The 10,926-nt window shown below is 40.7% G+C and overlaps 1 long non-coding RNA gene and 1 pseudogene across 1 annotated transcript; one reads left to right on the plus strand and one right to left on the minus strand.

The window, feature by feature from the left end:
- Nucleotides 1-5: 5 nt before the first annotated feature.
- On the minus strand, nt 6-5,054 carry LOC116215967. The gene is made up of 3 exons (XR_004158596.1): nt 4,043-5,054; nt 3,490-3,693; nt 6-3,229 (listed from the first exon to the last, which is right to left on the minus strand). It is a non-coding gene; the product is annotated as an uncharacterized LOC116215967 (long non-coding RNA).
- A 1,044-nt stretch (nt 5,055-6,098) lies between these two features.
- On the plus strand, nt 6,099-10,526 carry LOC116188839 (annotated as a pseudogene).
- Nucleotides 10,527-10,926: the final 400 nt, after the last annotated feature.

Below are 10,926 nucleotides of genomic sequence, written 5' to 3' on the forward strand. Positions count from 1 at the left end.
CGATAACCTTAAACAAAAATCCATTCGCCCAAACCATGAAACAACCTTTTACGAGGCCCTTGCACCCCATCACATGATTTTATTTTTTTTTAATAATGAGGAGTGTTCGGCTTCATCTAAATAATATGCGCTGCCCATTAACACACTGCAAGCTGACAGGATAAGTTAGTTACGTCACACAGGCCTAATATCAAAAAAGTGTTAGTTTAGTCACCAATGGATATGTCCATAGTTGTCAGAATCGTAATTCGAATCGTAGAATCGTATGATTCTACGATTTGAAGGAGGTCGACGATTTCGATTCTATGGGCTGAATCGGAAAAGGTAAAGTCGCTGCCGAATTGGGCCGAGAATCGCGAAATCGCAGAATTGGGCCGATACCGCGATTCCGGATTCAGCCCAGACTTGGACAAATCCCAACCCAGAGTTGGGCCGAAGCCCGGGCCAGAGTCGAGCCGAACCCCCCTGGCCCTTTTTTTTTCCTTCCCCCTCCCCCTTCCTTTTCTCCTTTCTTCTTCATCGGCTTTTCTCCAATCTCAGACTACAGTTTCCGTCTTCGTCCAGGTTCGGCCAGGTGTGTTTTGTCTTTGCCCTAATTCCGTCGTCGACCAGGTTCTGTGTAGGCTTCTCCGTTCGAGGTTCGACGGTTCGACCAGATTACTACAAGGCTTCTCCGTCTGAGCTTCGACTTCAATCACATCGTCTAGAGTCCAAACCAATTTCGGAGTTACCTCCTTCCCTCTATTGCCGCTGCAATTAACCGCCAATCAAGTGAAGAAAGAGGTTCCTCACTTCCCCTGTAGTGGTATTGAGCTGAAGTCCAGTAACTCTGTTAGGAGCTTCCACTGCTTCCCAGCTAGGTACCTTTTCCTTCGACTCCATCCCTTTTTTTTTTCCTTTCCCCGAACTTGAGTGTAGTTAGGGTTCTGGTTTTTTCTGCTTATAAGCTGAGCTGTTGAGGTTCAATCAAAGTATGCATTGCGTTTTGGTCTTTTCTATTGTGTATGCCCGATTTGGAATAAGCATCGAATTGGACGGGAAGCTGCATTTTTTTCCTATTGTGTATACTTGATTTGGAAGCTGAATTGGAAGAGGCATCGAATAAGGATTGCTCTGTATATCTGATTGCTTCTATTGAAGTTCTTGTGCTATGTATATTTGATGGATTCTGTTGAACGAGATTGATTTTTTTTCTCAGGAAAGTATTTTATATATATATATATATATATACACGTAGAATCTTACGATACTACGATTCACGATTCTACGACTCTCAACCAATTCTAGATTCTGACAACCTTGGATCAGCTTTAGACTTTTTTCAGTTGTAATGAAGAGTCACGACTCTAATACGAAACAATAGAAATTCTAATAGCGAAAAAACGAACATAAGTAATCACACCATGAAAATCGAACCTGAAACCTCTATTTTAAATAGAGGATATGCGCCGCTACTTTAGTCTCCCCTTCTCTGGATATTATATTTAGTTTATATCACATTAGTAATCAATTTTTTCTCAAAGTTTCTAAAAAAGTGAATGGTCAAAATAAAACAAACTAAACATTAGTGGTCAAAGTGATGCAAAACGAAACGTTATGAGGCAAAATGTCTTTTCCACTCAAAAGGAAAAGGAAAAGGAAAATTTACCTCAAATGGTCCATGGTTGATCCATTTGGTCAAATCTATTATTTGTTTTTTTTTGTCAAATATATCTCATGATTTACTTTTTATATCAAATCTATCCCGACGTTATCTTTTCTGTCGACATCTAACAGCTATGCTGGCGTGGCACCCACGTGGCAAGTGTGGCCAATTATTCCTCTATATGCCACGTCAGCACGACCGTTAGATGTTGATGAAAAATATAACGTCGGGATATATTTGATACAAAAAGTAAACCATGGGATATATCTGACAAAAAAAAACATAAGATAGATTTGACAAAACGGGTTAACCATGGGACATTTGGGGTAAAAATCCCAAAGGAAAGACCCTATTCTATTATTCAAATTTCTTTCCTGGTAATATCATAATTGTATTATGTGCTGTCGTTCTCACTCTTCATATTTAGCCATTGATTATTTATTTTGTTATCGATGAGCTCTATATCTACATTATAAAGTGTGAGAAGATTGAATATGCGTTGGATGTATCTATCCTCTTTACTTGCAACTTTGCCCAATATTCGACTCGAAATGTATACTTATACACTTAATTGAAGGGGAAATAACACCACACAATATTGAATTTTTCCGTGTTTCACACTGAAACACAAAACAAAATAATTTCATGAAACAACATAGATTTTTTTTATCATGCTACAATATTTCTTCACCATTCCGTGAAATCTATAATGAAATGCTGACATGGCTCGTGTTTTGGGGCAAACCGAGCACACCTGGAAGCCACCTTGGACTCATCTGGGACCCACTCCATCCCCTTTTCTCTGCAACTGTGACGGCACTCTTCCTTTCTCTCTCTAAAAACTCGACAGTCTACCATCTCTCTCTCCCCCCTCTGTTCTAGTCTCTACGTCCTTGCACTCTTGACCGAGAAGGGTGTCGATGTGGTGACTGATCGTTCATGGTGAAGGAAGAAGATGATGAAGGTGGCTGTGATGGAAGGAAGCAGGGGAAGAGATGAGGAAATGCTCTGTGTGTCTGTGTGCGAGAGCCTAGAGAGAGAAGGAAGAAGAAGCAGCCAAAGAGGCAGTTGAGCTCCGAGGGACTTGGCCTGGTGATAATGCCGGGGGAGAGGAAGAGCTGGGTCAGCTCAGAGAGGGAGGAAATGGAGGCAGGGAGGGAACCGACAAGGGCGGGGCCAAGGGGGGAGGGCGAATACCTGGGCGAGGGTGGCAAAGGATTAGCAGGTGAGGCAAAGGAAGGTAGAGTAGGGATCTGGGGAGGTGAAGTCCCAGGTGGAGAAGAAGTAGGAGCCAGAAGGTTGGTAAGGTTGTCCTTGATGGAGCGGTGGGCGGCGATATTGGCTGCGCTGATGGTGCTCTGCTGAAACACGGCGGGAATAGAATGAGGAAGAGGAGAGGAGAAGGCAAAGGAGGGAGTGTTACTAGGTTGGTCGGGCCATAAGAGGAAGAAGAAGAAGAAAAGAAGAAGAAAGAGAAAGAGAGGGGGCATGGGTCTCAAATGTGTCCAAGTGTACCCGGTTTTCCCCCAAAACGCGAAACATGTCAGCATTCCGTCATCGGTTTCACGGAATTCTAATGGAATGCTGCAGCATGAAAAAAAAAAGAATTATATGTTGTATCGTGAAATTATCTCGTTTTTGTGCTACAATGTGGAACACAGGAAAAAATTCGTGTTGTGTGGTTTGTGTGGTGTTATTTTCCTTAATTGAATGTAACATAATTATCTAATAGGGTTAATAATCCATATATCCCAACCTTTTAATGTTTTCTCAAATTTATTCTAACCTTTAAAATTGACAAAAGGCAATTTAATATTTAGTTTTCAATGTCAAATCAAGCCTACCATCAATTTTCCAAACATTTTGGATGGAAAATTTGACGTGCCTCATTAATGCGTGAAACAGTGCCGACGTAGAGAATACGTGAACCCCTCTCTTTTGACAGGGTGACCAAGCAGTTCATCGACCCAACTTTGAACTTACTATTCTCCTCGTTCGGACCACCAAATTGCGAGTTCTTGGAAGCTATGGAAACCTCATATATAGAACTACAAAAATAAAAAGTAAGCTTCGAGTCAAAAGTGAAAAAACGAGTTAGAAAACTGTCGTTGAGATTCGGTTTTTATCATACAAAGCATAAACTTCAAAGAGTTATAATTTTCAAACCATGCAATGAAATTACGAGTCATCAATTGCTGTAACTTTCTTGAGACATGAGGAATCTGACCGTGTTGAACAAAAAATGACTAATGGAACTTGCCATTAAGGTATAGTTTTAGTCTGATTACTTTTCTGTTTTCATTCTTTTTCTATAATTTTTCATCGTTTCCATCATTCACCTTGCATTACTTTTTTTTTTTTTATTCTTCTGTTAATTTTTTCATTAAATGTGCTTACTTGGATGGCCTTGAATGTCATGTCAGCAACATATCATCAATTTTCTGTTTTCTCTTCCTCCAATTGAATGAATTGACGAAGAAGCTCTCGGCTGTGACCGGAATGAGCTCCCACTGAACTGACAAGTTCAGGTGCGCGTCTGAGGTAAGGGTATTATGCATCTTCTTGTGTTTTTTCTACCCTCCGACAATCACAAAGATCATATAAAGAGCAAGGAAACAAAAAGCATTAACCAATTCCTACTTCGAATTCAACGTACCTCAAGCTGTCGTCGTCCGCTTTGCTTAAAAAGCATGCCTTTCATCTCCAATCTCTTCGATCCTCCTCTTCCTCGCGTCTTCTTTAGCCTCCACCATTTCGACTTCGTGCACTGGTCGCAGGGATGCGCCGTTACTGTTCACGTACTTTACCAAGCTCCCATTGGTCGCTCAGCTCTCCCTCCCCTCCACGCAACTCGTCAAAAACTGATGAAGAAAGGAAGAATAGGAAACCCTGAAATCTGCAAAGTAGGGGAGAGGGGAGGGTTTGATTAGAGGAATTACCTAAAGAAGGTGGTGGTCGAAGTTAACAGAGTGAGTTCAGAGATCGATTAGACCCAGAAACGAGATCAAGAGATGGCAGGGCAACAAAGACGTGTGGAGCTGCGCGAGGTTACGGACGGATAAAGATGAGTGGGCGGAGCAGTAGAGCGATAGAGCGGTGGAGCCGTTGAGTGGCGAGGCATGGAAGTCAGGGGGGTTGCTGGGTCAGCGAGTCTCTGTGTGTGTGGTGTGGATTCCATTTTAGCCATGCCGTGTAGGTGGCCCTATAAGATCTCGCTATAGCAAATCGGCTCCATAGAGACGGAAGTAAGAGACGGGAAAAGACGTCTCAAAATCGAGACAGATTTTTTTTTTTTTTTGAAAATAGATGGAAATATTTATCTTTATAAGGAGAGACGAACATTTCCATCTCCTTACAAAAGACGGAACTAGAAATGGAATATTCTGTCTCTTGAAAACAAGAGATAGATATTTTCCTCTCTTCCTCCATCTCGTGTAGTCCATAAGACGAATAAGTCCGTCTCCCACTCGGTCTCTGTTCGGAAATATAATCTATACGGATGTTTACATCTCTTTGGGCTATGAGACGGATTTTCCATCTCGACGTCCGTCTTAATCGGTGATATGGGCATTTCCGTTTCTATTTCCGTCTCTTTTCTATCATATATTTAAAAAAATATAATCGTCTTTTCACCCTTTTCACTCATAACTTATTACCTGAAACTTCTCTCTCTCTTCTTTATGTGAACCATAATTTTTCTAGGGTTTCAAAAATCTTCAATCCCAAACTATGAGAGGTCCCAAAATTCCCAAAATCAAAGGTTTACCTCAAGATCAAGAGACTCCACCATCATCGTTCCAGTACTACTCTCTCGTTCCAAGGTTCGATTTCTTCCCCATTTCATATTCATGCATATATGTAGATATTATTTTTTTTTTTTTAGAAATATATATGTAGATATTGATTGATTCACATATATGCTTGAAATCTACAAGAATTAAGGTTAGCAAATGGCAAGATATGCACTACTCGTTATTGTTACATCATTCTTTGCATCTAGGTATTGATTGATTTATATATATATATATATATATATATATATATATGCTTGATCTCTAGATGTATTGTCATGCATTGGACAATGGGGACTACCGTTCACAAGAATGTTAGTCCCGCGATACTGCACGTGGGACACTCTCACCTAACCATTTATTATCACATATCATCGAGTGAAGTAACTGAGACGCCAGAATATCTTTATTATATGGATCTAGAGCATGCTAAGCAGTTAATTCGCTCAATCATATAACTAATCGAAGATTTGGAAAATTTTAAACCACATATCCTTTATGAATCACCCTTAAGTTCACGTCTCCAATAGGTTGACCTCTCTCCCAGCCCTACCGATAAAAGCCCGTACATACGCGCTCATCTCGTACAAAATATACCCAGAACCTAGGACACAAATTCTCAAGATTCGACAATTACAAATGTCTTCATCTGATCCTAAACAATGACCAAACGATGTCTGTCAACTTATTTCCCCTTCGTTCTTCTACTTTTCTCATGGGCACTTGGTGGAGCCACAGGAAATGAATCCTGTTCTGATCTTCTTAAGTGTTGAGGGGCCATTGTAGCTAGTGATGCGGATCGGGTTCAGTTTGCGATGAACCTCGAGTTCTTGGAGGCTGAGTTCTTCCTGTACGGTGCACTGGGACCCGGGCTTGACTCTATTGCTCCTCACCTTGCCCAGGGCGGGCCACCGCCTGTCGGGGCACAGAACGCCAATCTTGACCCGCTCATTCAACAGATTATCGAGGAATTGGGGTACCAAGAAGTTGGTCACCTTAGGTAAAATGCAGAAAATTAATTTCTAACTGGCATTTTATGATTGTTGAGAAGCTATATGTTCGCATTTTATTAAATTTAGATTTTTAGCACTATCAAAAATGTGAAATAATAATGAATAGTGAGAAGGCAAACACTCATGCGGATATTAATAAGTTAAGAACATACATCTCGTGTTGTTATTGAAATGATTTAGATTTTATAGGAACATACACTCGTATTCCCACTGAAAAGGTTTAGATTTTATCCAAAAGATTGACAACATTCTATGTAAAAACCCGAGTCACTATGAAGTCACAGAGAAATATTTCCTATATGATTGCAGGTTTGTGTGGTAGAACTTACCTATCCATGGACTTGGAGAGTATTTGCTTGGGCCATGAGAGCTAGTCGCACTCGCACAAAACCCGGATGTCCCTTATTATTATTTTGAATAAATTTCGACGACACCCCCTATGACGCAGCATACACGCGAATAACCTGTCGCAGACCCGTTGATTCGCGCACGAATACCGGAACTACGACCTTCTATACCTGTTGATTCTACGAATATCAGGAAATAGGCATCAAACTCGAATCGATTCGAGATTGGACAAAGCACGAAAGTTCTGAATTTTATTGATAATCCAAAAGACGACTCCTTTTGCACTAGGCTTACAATGTTTAAATAGAGAAAACGAGAATAAATCGAAAGAAACAAAATATCCTTAAAGATAACCTATCTCCTAAAATATCGAAATATTCTTAAAGATAAACTAACAAAATATTCTTAAAGATAAACTATCTCCTAAAATATCGAAATATTCTTAAAGATAAACTATTTCCTAAAATAGAAAAAAAAGCCCTAATTAACATAAATTGCCCGTTTGAGACCCTAAACGATAGAATTCGCTTAAAATATCGAAATTTCACGGCCATAGGCCGTGAGTTTTGCTCCGGAGGCCATTTTCCTTTAGACAAGGTCGTCAAAACCTATTTTTCTCGAGATATCGATTTTGGTACGTCTTCCGCCGCATCATTCTCCCATGGATTGAAAGAATTTGCCTTCGAATTGTCATCTTCCGAATTGCCACCTGTTTTTTTTTTTGTAGTCCCATAGAGTCTCCTTGTGGGCATGCACAAGGTCCTGAAACTCCGTGCTCGAGGCAAGGAGATGATCAAAAGGGGCTGCTTACAAGATTTTCCCATCCGACATCAGCAGGACAGAATCGAAAGCTGGTAGGAAGTTGACTTGATGAGTCACCAGAAAGACTGTCTTATCTGAGAGTGCTCTCATGACATAATCATTAAAAAGGCTTGATGTTGTACGTGCATCAACTGCACTGAATGAATCATCCAGGAGATATATATCGGCATCTTGATAAAGAGCACGGGCAAGCCGAATCCTCTGCTTCTGCCCGCTGCTGAGATTCACCCCTCTTTCTCCTATTTCAATGTGATCTCCATAAGGAAGCAAATCGAGGTCTTTTACCAGGGAGCAGCTCTCAAGAGTATGTCGGTATCTCTCAATTTCAACTGTCACAATCTCCTCCTCCTCATCGAACTCGGGCTCTCCATCGCCTCCTGCTACAAAAAATGCGTCATTAAACGGATCCTCTTCGGAAAACAAAGTCGCGTATGTGTCCCCTTCAAAATATGAATCATACTCGACTTCCTCTCGATCAGGGTCAGAATTCAGATTAGGGTTTCTCCGATTCTGATTCTCCATAAGTGCAGCCATCTGTTGTGTTAGCTGCTCCATCATACAATCCATCCTCTGATCCTCTGATCCATCCTCTGCTCCAGATGTCGCAGATTTTCACGATCATGAACATCTTCCACACGATCCCTCCTCTTGGGCGGCATCGTTGATCCAAGAACGAACGCAGCTCTGATACCAACTGACGAAGCATACACGCGAATAACCTGTCGCAGACCCGTTGATTCGCGCACGAATACCAAAACTACGACCTTCTATACCTGTTGATTTTACAAATACCATGAAATAGGCATCAAACTCGAATCGATTCGAGATTGGACAAAGCACGAAAGCTCTGAATTTTATTGAAAATCCAAAAGACGACTCCTTTTGCACTAGGCTTACAACGTTTAAATAGAGAAAACGAGAATAAATTGAAAGAAACAAAATATCCTTAAAGATAAACTATCTCCTAAAATATCGAAATATTCTTAAAGATAAACTAACAAAATATCCTTAAAGATAAACTATCTCCTAAAATATCAAAATATTCTTAAAGATAAACTATTTCCTAAAATAGAAAAAAAACGCCCTAATTAACATAAATTGCCCGTTTGAGGCCCTAAACGATGGAATTCGCCTAAAATATCGAAATTTCACTGTCCTAGGCCGTGAGTTTTGCTCCGGAGGCCGTTTTCCTTTAGACAAAGTCGTCAAAACCTATTTTTCTCGAGATATCGATTTTGGTACGTCTTCCGCCGCATCACCCTATAATTTAGTAAATAGCCAACAATATCATTCCTTTCAAAATTAGTCACACATCACCCTTTTCTTCTGCAAATGTGGCACCAAAAGTACTTAATCGTTGCCACGTGAATGTTGTGTCACCGTGTTCCATAAACTCGGATATATAGGGTCAATTTATAGAGCAAAGTGACACAGCATCCACGTGACGACAATTAAGCACTCTTGGTATCACATTTGTAAAAGGATGGGTAGTGTGTGTGACTAATTTTGAAAGAAAGAGGTACCATTGACTATTTACTAAATTATAAGGGATGTCGTCAAAATTTGTCTTATTATTTTTGTGGTTGAATTTCTGGCCAAAAGGCCTAATATAGGAATAGGAAAGACAAAATAAAGAGGATATGGAAAGTTTGTAGACAAGGTTAGAACTCAAGGTCTTCTTGATTCTGAATAAACCTTTGTACTGCTATACTAAGCCATCTTCTCCCATCCCATTATTTTTTTTTCAGTGTGCCTTAATATTTGAAAATTCAATGGGTTTAGACTAATCCCAGTTTGAGCCGGGTGACCCACTAAAAGTAAAATTCTCTCAATATGAATTTTTTCAATTCACAATACTCGAAAATGAAATCTTAGATTGAACCACTTCAACTGTCCCATATTGATTTCCTTCCCTCATTATTATTGCAAAATAAAATTTTATCAGGGATTTCTTCTCTCGATCGAATGATACTTTCAGGGCAATTTACACGAGGGTTGGTGGAATCCAACGATCCCTGCTGAATCGCGGTGCCGAGAACTTCGCACAGATAATGGACCAAGCAGTTGACCAGAAAATTGCAACCACCGTTCATCCCTTACTCCAACTCAGTGAAGTATATCTTGGCTTCATACGTGATCCCATACGTTGGATTAGTAGGCTACGTGGGCACAATTCCGCACCTCTCTCTACTTTTAATTCGAAAACCGTAAGCATCGGCCGCTTAATTTAGCCAATTCTTTCCCGACTTGCGCGTGTGATTTCTCTTGGATGTACGAATATACAGGTATGGAAGTTTAAACACATAAGGTCCTTCCCATGTGCATATATGGCCAGTTAGTCGCGTCTCTCTTGGGTGGGGAGTCGGGTCAGGACGCGGTGCTCTATGAGCGAGCAAACCGGGTGGTGGTTCCATACAACATGACGATGGCGGAGTTCACCAACAAGACCTTGGTGCTCAGAGATAGGCTCGCAATGTGAGGCATCAAGGACGAAGGCATGATGGTACCTGCTAGCCTTGGAGCCGAGAGAGAACCTGACGATGAGCAATATCCTATCTGCAGACTTCGACTCAGCATCGTACTCCCGAACAGGCGAACACCACAGGAGATTGCGAGGATTGTGTATGGAACTGGGAGTGAGGCGAAGCCCGGCGGGTTTTATCCCCACGGTGCAAACGGCCGTATCGCTAGAAGCCTCCTTTAAGCCTGAATGCCATAATAATGTATACCATAATTAAAGTATGATCACAATGTGGAAAATAATCTGTCCTTGATAAGGGGACTTAGAGGACTTAGAGGACTTAGAGTAGCAACAAAATTGGTGAACTCAGTACTATGAGATTCCATATTTGATCTTCATTAATAACACTTTTATGTGCCCTTATTTAGTTTTACTATCTTGTACTAGAATATATGCCTCTTGTATAATCCAAAATTAATTGGCGCTCCTAAAAATCTATCTATACTTCTGCGCTATATATTAAAAACGACTATTTTCTTATGTTTCTCCAACTTTTCTTTTCATGTGGCTATCATTTCAATAATATTATATTCTACCAAAAAAATAATATTATTATAATATTGTGCTTTTATGGCAACCCAGCCAACTCTCGAAATTGTGCTACCTTTGAATAGAAGTCACTTTAGGTTGTCTCCAGCGAGTCCCCATAGTCCGTCTCTCTCTATCCACGTGGAGCTTGGGAGGGACCCGCCTGCCATTGGAGAAGAAAAAGATGCTCCCACGTGGCCCAGATATGTCTCTGTGCAGGGAGACTTCTCTCCTTGGCAGAGAGACGTCCTTAGCAGA

This window comes from Punica granatum, chromosome 8 (genome assembly GCF_007655135.1).
Source record: "Punica granatum isolate Tunisia-2019 chromosome 8, ASM765513v2, whole genome shotgun sequence".
NCBI classification, from domain to species: Eukaryota; Viridiplantae; Streptophyta; class Magnoliopsida; order Myrtales; family Lythraceae; genus Punica; species Punica granatum.